The sequence below is a fragment of the Phyllobates terribilis genome, unplaced genomic scaffold (genome assembly GCF_046119375.1).
Source record: "Phyllobates terribilis strain yellow unplaced genomic scaffold, ASM4611937v1 Scaffold_764__1_contigs__length_703092, whole genome shotgun sequence".
NCBI classification, from domain to species: domain Eukaryota; kingdom Metazoa; phylum Chordata; class Amphibia; order Anura; family Dendrobatidae; genus Phyllobates; species Phyllobates terribilis.
The window spans coordinates 155,165-164,130 of NW_027363524.1; positions in this window are offsets into that span (position 1 = coordinate 155,165).

The following is an 8,966-nucleotide window of genomic DNA, read 5'->3' on the forward strand; positions in this document are numbered from 1 at the left end:
TGGACCTTCAGAACCGGAGCAAACAGTACCAATTTTAGACATGTCTTGTGCTGGAACCACTCTAGCTATGAACAAGTGCCACCACACATTGTGTAGTTCTACTTTAGCTCTGTAAACACTGCAAGTTTGGGCCATCTTGGACCTTCACAAGTCGAGATGTCAGCACTGGAAAGTGGGTAACCTCATTTAGCAGACATAGGCCGACTGGTCAGAGGGGGATCACGGCTCTCGGGGTGCTGCTCCTTGGTACAAGATGCCTCTCACTCAGAATATGAATCCCTGGAAAGCTGACGGTCCAGTCTACAAAACGTATATCTCGGATTGTTTATCGGACCCACGGTTCCGGAAAAATCCAGGTGAAAGTGAGATAGGGAAATGCCATTGATTCCTACCATTGACTTAACATGGTGCTGGGGGTGCCCTCTTCCCCGATCCACCAGAAACCGCAGGAGGGATCAAAGAAAAAGCTGCTTAGTGAATATTGAAGCCAAGAGGATTATCTAAATACATCTCTGTCCGTTTGCAGTCTGCCCCCTTAGCTGCTGAGATCTGCCCCCCAAAGTCGGAGGAGCATTTTCAGATGCAGATCTTTAGTGTGAGACTTTGATAGAATGTGCCAAATACGGCACTCACTATCACAGACTCACACTTAGCATTAACCAGGTAGGGTGGTCGCTTCTTGGGGCGCTGCTCCTCAGGGAAATGGCATACATACACATGTGAGGAGTCCCTTAAAAGGGGAGAGCGTATGCTACAAAGTGTTTATCTCTGATTTTCTATTGGACCTTCAGAACCGGAGCAAACAGTACCAATTTTAGACATGTCTTGTACTGGAACCACTCTTGCTATGAACAAGTGCCACCACTCATTGTGTAGTTCTACTTTAGCTCTGTAAACACTGCAAGTTTGGGCCATCTTGGATCTTCACAAGTCGAGATGTCAGCACTGGAAAGTGGGTAACCTCATTTAGCAGACATGGGCCGCCTGGTCAGAGGGGGATCACGGCTCTCGGGGTGCTGCTCCTTGGTACAAGATGCCTCTCACTCAGAATATGAATCCCTGGAAAGCTGACGGTCCAGTCTACAAAACGTATATCTCGGATTGTTTATCGGACCCACGGTTCCGGAAAAATCCAGGTGAAAGTGAGATAGGGAAATGCCATTGATTCTTACCATTGACTTAACATGGTGCTAGGGGTGCCCTCTTCCCCGAGCCCCCAGAAACCGCAGGAGGGATCAAAGAAAAAGCTGCTTAGTGAATATTGAAGCCAAGAGGATTATCTAAATACATCTCTGTCCGTTTGCAGTCTGCTCCCTTAGCTGCTGAGATCTGCCCCCCAAAGTCGGAGGAGCATTTTCAGATGCAGATCTTTAGTGTGAGACTTTGATAGAATGTGCCAAATACGGCACTCACTATCACAGACTCACACTTAGCATTTACCAGGTAGGGGTGGTCGCTTCTTGGGGTGCTGCTCCTCAGGGAAATGGCATACATACACATGTGAGGAGTCCCTTGAAAGGGGAGAGCGAGTGCTACAAAGTGTTTATCTCTGATTTTCTATTGGACCTTCAGAACCGAAGCAAACAGTACCAATTTTAGACATGTCTTGTACTGGAACCACTCTTGCTATGAACAAGTGCCACCACTCATTGTGTAGTTCTACTTTAGCTCTGTAAACACTGCAAGTTTGGGCCATCTTGGACCTTCACAAGTCGAGATGTCAGCACTGGAAAATGGGTAACCTCATTTAGCAGACATGGGCCGCCTGGTCAGAGGGGGATCACGGCTCTTGGGTTGCTGCTCCTCGGTACAAGATGCCTCTCACTCAGGATATAAATCACTGGAAAGCTGACGGTCCAGTCTACAGAACGTATATCTCGGATTGTTCATCGGACCCACGGTTCAGGAAAAATCCAGGTGAAAGTGAGATAGGGAAATGCCATTGATTCTTACCATTGACTTAACATGGTGCTGGGGGTGCCCTCTTCCCCGAGCCCCCAGAAACCGCAGGAGGGATCAAAGAAAAAGCTGCTTAGTGAATATTGAAGCCAAGAGGATTATCTAAATACATCTCTGTCCGTTTACAGTCTGCCCCCTTTGCTGCTGAGATCTGCCCCCCAAAGTCGGAGGAGCATTTTCAGATGCAGATCTTTAGTGTGAGACTTTGATAGAATGTGCCAAATACGGCACTCACTATCACAGACTCACACTTAGCATTTACCAGGTAGGGGTGGCTCGCTTCTTGGGGCGCTGCTCCTCAGGGAAATGGCATATATACAAATGTGAGGAGTCCCTGGAAAGGGGAGAGCGAGTGCTACAAAGTGTTTATCTCTGATTTTCTATTGGACCTTCAGAACCGGAGCAAACAGTACCAATTTTAGACATGTCTTGTGCTGGAACCACTCTAGCTATGAACAAGTGCCACCACACATTGTGTAGTTCTACTTTAGCTCTGTTAACACTGCAAGTTTGGGCCATCTTGGACCTTCACAAGTCGAGATGTCAGCACTGGAAAATGGGTAACCTCATTTAGCAGACATGGGCCGCCTGGTCAGAGGGGGATCACGGCTCTTGGGTTGCTGCTCCTCGGTACAAGATGCCTCTCACTCAGGATATAAATCACTGGAAAGCTGACGGTCCAGTCTACAGAACGTATATCTCGGATTGTTCATCGGACCCACGGTTCAGGAAAAATCCAGGTGAAAGTGAGATAGGGAAATGCCATTGATTCTTACCATTGACTTAACATGGTGCTGGGGGTGCCCTCTTCCCCGAGCCCCCAGAAACCGCAGGAGGGATCAAAGAAAAAGCTGCTTAGTGAATATTGAAGCCAAGAGGATTATCTAAATACATCTCTGTCCGTTTACAGTCTGCCCCCTTTGCTGCTGAGATCTGCCCCCCAAAGTCGGAGGAGCATTTTCAGATGCAGATCTTTAGTGTGAGACTTTGATAGAATGTGCCAAATACGGCACTCACTATCACAGACTCACACTTAGCATTTACCAGGTAGGGGTGGCTCGCTTCTTGGGGCGCTGCTCCTCAGGGAAATGGCATATATACAAATGTGAGGAGTCCCTGGAAAGGGGAGAGCGAGTGCTACAAAGTGTTTATCTCTGATTTTCTATTGGACCTTCAGAACCGGAGCAAACAGTACCAATTTTAGACATGCCTTGTACTGGAACCACTCTTGCTATGAACAAGTGCCACCACTCATTGTGTAGTTCTACTTTAGCTCTGTAAACACTGCAAGTTTGGGCCATCTTGGACCTTCACAAGTCGAGATGTCAGCACTGGAAAGTGGGTAACCTCATTTAGCAGACATGGGCCGCCTGGTCAGAGGGGGATCACGGCTCTCGGGGTGCTGCTCCTTGGTACAAGATGCCTCTCACTCAGAATATGAATCCCTGGAAAGCTGACGGTCCAGTCTACAAAACGTATATCTCGGATTGTTTATCGGACCCACGGTTCCGGAAAAATCCAGGTGAAAGTGAGATAGGGAAATGCCATTGATTCTTACCATTGACTTAACATGGTGCTAGGGGTGCCCTCTTCCCCGAGCCCCCAGATACCGCAGGAGGGATCAAAGAAAAAGCTGCTTAGTGAATATTGAAGCCAAGAGGATTATCTAAATACATCTCTGTCCGTTTGCAGTCTGCTCCCTTAGCTGCTGAGATCTGCCCCCCAAAGTCGGAGGAGCATTTTCAGATGCAGATCTTTAGTGTGAGACTTTGATAGAATGTGCCAAATACGGCACTCACTATCACAGACTCACACTTAGCATTTACCAGGTAGGGGTGGCTCGCTTTTTGGGGTACTGCTCCTCAGGGAAATGGCATACATACACATGTGAGGAGTCCCTTGAAAGGGGAGAGCGAGTGCTACAAAGTGTTTATCTCTGATTTTCTATTGGACCTTCAGAACCGAAGCAAACAGTACCAATTTTAGACATGTCTTGTACTGGAACCACTCTTGCTATGAACAAGTGCCACCACTCATTGTGTAGTTCTACTTTAGCTCTGTAAACACTGCAAGTTTGGGCCATCTTGGACCTTCACAAGTCGAGATGTCAGCACTGGAAAATGGGTAACCTCATTTAGCAGACATGGGCCGCCTGGTCAGAGGGGGATCACGGCTCTCGGGGTGCTGCTCCTCGGTACAAGATGCCTCTCACTCAGGATATAAATCACTGGAAATCTGACGGTCCAGTCTACAGAACGTATATCTCGGATTGTTCATCGGACCCACGGTTCAGGAAAAATCCAGGTGAAAGTGAGATAGGGAAATGCCATTGATTCTTACCATTGACTTAACATGGTGCTAGGGGTGCCCTCTTCCCCGAGCCCCCAGAAACCGCAGGAGGGATCAAAGAAAAAGCTGCTTAGTGAATATTGAAGCCAAGAGGATTATCTAAATACATCTCTGTCCGTTTGCAGTCTGCCCCCTTTGCTGCTGAGATCTGCCCCCCAAAGTCGGAGGAGCATTTTCAGATGCAGATCTTTAGTGTGAGACTTTGATAGAATGTGCCAAATACGGCACTCACTATCACAGACTCACATTTAGCATTTACCAGGTAGGGGTGGTAGCTTCTTGGGGCGCTGCTCCTCAGGGAAATGGCATATATACAAATGTGAGGAGTCCCTGGAAAGGGGAGAGCGAGTGCTACAAAGTGTTTATCTCTGATTTTCTATTGGACCTTCAGAACCGGAGCAAACAGTACCAATTTTAGACATGTCTTGTACTGGAACCACTCTAGCTATGAACAAGTGCCACCACACATTGTGTAGTTCTACTTTAGCTCTGTAAACACTGCAAGTTTGGGCCATCTTGGACCTTCACAAGTCGAGACGTCAGCACTGGAAAGTGGGTAACCTCATTTAGCAGACATAGGCCGACTGGTCAGAGGGGGATCACGGCTCTCGGGGTGCTGCTCCTTGGTACAAGATGCCTCTCACTCAGAATATGAATCCCTGGAAAGCTGACGGTCCAGTCTACAAAACGTATATCTCGGATTGTTTATCGGACCCACGGTTCCGGAAAAATCCAGGTGAAAGTGAGATAGGGAAATGCCATTGATTCCTACCATTGACTTAACATGGTGCTGGGGGTGCCCTCTTCCCCGATCCACCAGAAACCGCAGGAGGGATCAAAGAAAAAGCTGCTTAGTGAATATTGAAGCCAAGAGGATTATCTAAATACATCTCTGTCCGTTTGCAGTCTGCCCCCTTAGCTGCTGAGATCTGCCCCCCAAAGTCGGAGGAGCATTTTCAGATGCAGATCTTTAGTGTGAGACTTTGATAGAATGTGCCAAATACGGCACTCACTATCACAGACTCACACTTAGCATTAACCAGGTAGGGTGGTCGCTTCTTGGGGCGCTGCTCCTCAGGGAAATGGCATACATACACATGTGAGGAGTCCCTTAAAAGGGGAGAGCGTATGCTACAAAGTGTTTATCTCTGATTTTCTATTGGACCTTCAGAACCGGAGCAAACAGTACCAATTTTAGACATGCCTTGTACTGGAACCACTCTTGCTATGAACAAGTGCCACCACTCATTGTGTAGTTCTACTTTAGCTCTGTAAACACTGCAAGTTTGGGCCATCTTGGACCTTCACAAGTCGAGATGTCAGCACTGGAAAATGGGTAACCTCATTTAGCAGACATGGGCCGCCTGGTCAGAGGGGGATCACGGCTCTCGGGGTGCTGCTCCTCGGTACAAGATGCCTTTCACTTAGGATATGATTCCCTGGAAAGCTGACGGTCCAGTCTACAAAACGTATATCTCTGATTGTTTATCGGACCCACGGTTCCGGAAAAATCCAGGTGAAAGTGAGATAGGGAATTGCCATTGATTCTTACCATTGACTTAACATGGTGCTAGGGGTGCCCTCTTCCCAAAGCCCCCAGAAACCGCAGGAGGGATCAAAGAAAAAGCTGCTTAGTGAATATTGAAGCCAAGAGGATTATCTAAATACATCTCTGTCCGTTTGCAGTCTGCTCCCTTAGCTGCTGAGATCTGCCCCCCAAAGTCGGAGGAGCATTTTCAGATGCAGATCTTTAGTGTGAGACTTTGATAGAATGTGCCAAATACGGCACTCACTATCACAGACTCACACTTAGCATTTACCAGGTAGGGGTGGCTCGCTTCTTGGGGCGCTGCTCCTCAGGGAAATGGCATACATACAAATGTGAGGAGTCCCTGGAAAGGGGAGAGCGAGTGCTACAAAGTGTTTATCTCTGATTTTCTATTGGACCTTCAGAACCGGAGCAAACAGTACCAATTTTAGACATGTCTTGTACTGGAACCACTCTAGCTATGAACAAGTGCCACCACACATTGTGTAGTTCTACTTTAGCTCTGTAAACACTGCAAGTTTGGGCCATCTTGGACCTTCACAAGTCGAGATGTCAGCACTGGAAAGTGGGTAACCTCATTTAGCAGACATGGGCCGCCTGGTCAGAGGGGGATCACGGCTCTCGGGGTGCTGCTCCTTGGTACAAGATGCCTCTCACTCAGAATATGAATCCCTGGAAAGCTGATGGTCCAGTCTACAGAACGTATATCTCGGATTGTTCATCGGACCCACGGTTCCGGAAAAATCCAGGTGAAAGTGAGATAGGGAAATGCCATTGATTCCTACCATTGACTTAACATGGTGCTGGGGGTGCCCTCTTCCCCGAGCCACCAGAAACCGCAGGAGGTATCAATGAAAAAGCTGCTTAGTGAATATTGAAGCCAAGAGGATTATCTAAATACATCTCTGTCCGTTTGCAGTCTGCTCCCTTAGCTGCTGAGATCTGCCCCCCAAAGTCGGAGGAGCATTTTCAGATGCAGATCTTTAGTGTGAGACTTTGATAGAATGTGCCAAATACGGCACTCACTATCACAGACTCACACTTAGCATATACCAGGTAGGGGTGGTCGCTTCTTGGGGCGCTGCTCCTCAGGGAAATGGCATACATACACATGTGAGGAGTCCCTTGAAAGGGGAGAGCGAGTGCTACAAAGTGTTTATCTCTGATTTTCTATTGGACCTTCAGAACCGGAGCAAACAGTACCAATTTTAGACATGTCTTGTACTGGAACCACTTTTGCTATGAACAAGTGCCACCACTCATTGTGTATTTCTACTTTAGCTCTGTAAACACTGCAAGTTTGGGCCATCTTGGACCTTCACAAGTCGAGATGTCAGCACTGGAAAATGGGTAACCTCATTTAGCAGACATGGGCCGCCTGGTCAGAGGGGGATCACGGCTCTCGGGGTGCTGCTCCTCGGTACAAGATGCCTTTCACTTAGGATATGATTCCCTGGAAAGCTGACGGTCCAGTCTACAAAACGTATATCTCTGATTGTTTATCGGACCCACGGTTCCGGAAAAATCCAGGTGAAAGTGAGATAGGGAATTGCCATTGATTCCCACCATTGACTTAACATGGTGCTGGGGGTGCCCTCTTCCCCGATCCACCAGAAACCGCAGGAGGGATCAATGAAAAAGCTGCTTAGTGAATATTGAAGCCAAGAGGATTATCTAAATACATCTCTGTCCGTTTGCAGTCTGCTCCCTTAGCTGCTGAGATCTGCCCCCCAAAGTCGGAGGAGCATTTTCAGATGCAGATCTTTAGTGTGAGACTTTGATAGAATGTGCCAAATACGGCACTCACTATCACAGACTCACACTTAGCATTTACCAGGTAGGGTGGCTCGCTTCTTGGGGCGCTGCTCCTCAGGGAATTGGCATACATACACATGTGAGGAGTCCCTTGAAAGGGGAGAGCAAGTGCTACAAAGCGTTTATCTCTGATTTTCTATTGGACCTTCAGAACCGGAGCAAACAGTACCAATTTTAGACATGTATTGTACTGGAACCAATTTTGCTATGAACAAGTGCCACCACTCATTGTGTAGTTCTACTTTAGCTCTGTAAACACTGCAAGTTTGGGCCATCTTGGACCTTCACAAGTCGAGATGTCAGCACTGGAAAATGGGTAACCTCATTTAGTAGACATGGGCCGCCTGGTCAGAGGGGGATCACGGCTCTCGGGGTGCTGCTCCTCGGTACAAGATGCTTTTCACTTAGGATATCATTCCCTGGAAAGCTGACGGTCCAGTCTACAGAACGTATATCTCGGATTGTTTATCGGACCCACGGTTCCGGAAAAATCCAGGTGAAAGTGAGATAGGGAAAGCCATTGATTCCCACCATTGACTTAACATGGTGCTGGGGGTGCCCTCTTCTCCGAGCCACCAGAAACCGCAGGAGGTATAAATGAAAAAGCTGCTTAGTGAATATTGAAGCCAAGAGGATTATCTAAATACATCTCTGTCCGTTTGCAGTCTGCTCCCTTAGCTGCTGAGATCTGCCCCCCAAAGTCGGAGGAGCATTTTCAGATGCAGATCTTTAGAGTGAGACTTTGATAGAATGTGCCAAATACGGCACTCACTATCACAGACTCACACTTAGCATTTACCAGGTAGGGGTGGCTCGCTTCTTGGGGCGCTGCTCCTCAGGGAAATGGCATACATACAAATGTGAGGAGTCCCTTGAAAGGGGAGAGCGAGTGCTACAAAGTGTTTATCTCTAATTCTCTATTGGGCCTTCAGAACCGTAGCAAACAGTACCAATTTTAGACTTGTATTGTACTGGAACCACTTTTGCTATGAACAAGTGCCACCACTCATTGTGTAGTTCTACTTGAGCTCTGTACACACTGTAAGTTTGGGCCATCTTGAACCTTCACAAGTCGAGATGTCAGCACTGGAAAGTGGGTAACCTCATTTAGTAGACATAGTATAAGCCACATACGGCCCTCACTCTCAGTCTCCCATTGAAAAATAATTTACCCTCAATCAAGGTTAATATTAGGCCGGTGATTTTCTTCACGATGCGTTCAAGACCCTGGAAAGATAATGGCTGCGAGATTTAGGATTTTCTTGTAAACATGGATCTCCCTGCCAATTTTTAG